The sequence below is a fragment of the Capsicum annuum genome, chromosome 12 (assembly GCF_002878395.1).
Source record: "Capsicum annuum cultivar UCD-10X-F1 chromosome 12, UCD10Xv1.1, whole genome shotgun sequence".
NCBI classification, from domain to species: domain Eukaryota; kingdom Viridiplantae; phylum Streptophyta; class Magnoliopsida; order Solanales; family Solanaceae; genus Capsicum; species Capsicum annuum.
Window position 1 is genome coordinate 186,397,228 of NC_061122.1, and position 272 is coordinate 186,397,499.

Below are 272 nucleotides of genomic sequence, written 5' to 3' on the forward strand. Positions count from 1 at the left end.
GCACTTTTAACCTTCAATTAACTATTTATTGTTCAAACAAACGTATAGATGAAAACTTGTATATGCTATGCCCAAAGTGTCTTATTAATAGTTATCATTTCGTTTAATTTGATGTGATCTATTAGTCTATGATTAAAAAAGCACGCGCTGCTTAATTGAAGGTAAATTTATTCAAGAGGTAAATTTCAAAGATATACTTAAAAATTGATGGATTTCACTTGTGTTAACAAATTGGCTAGAAAGATGGGTTTTGAGGAGTGTGAATTCCCTTG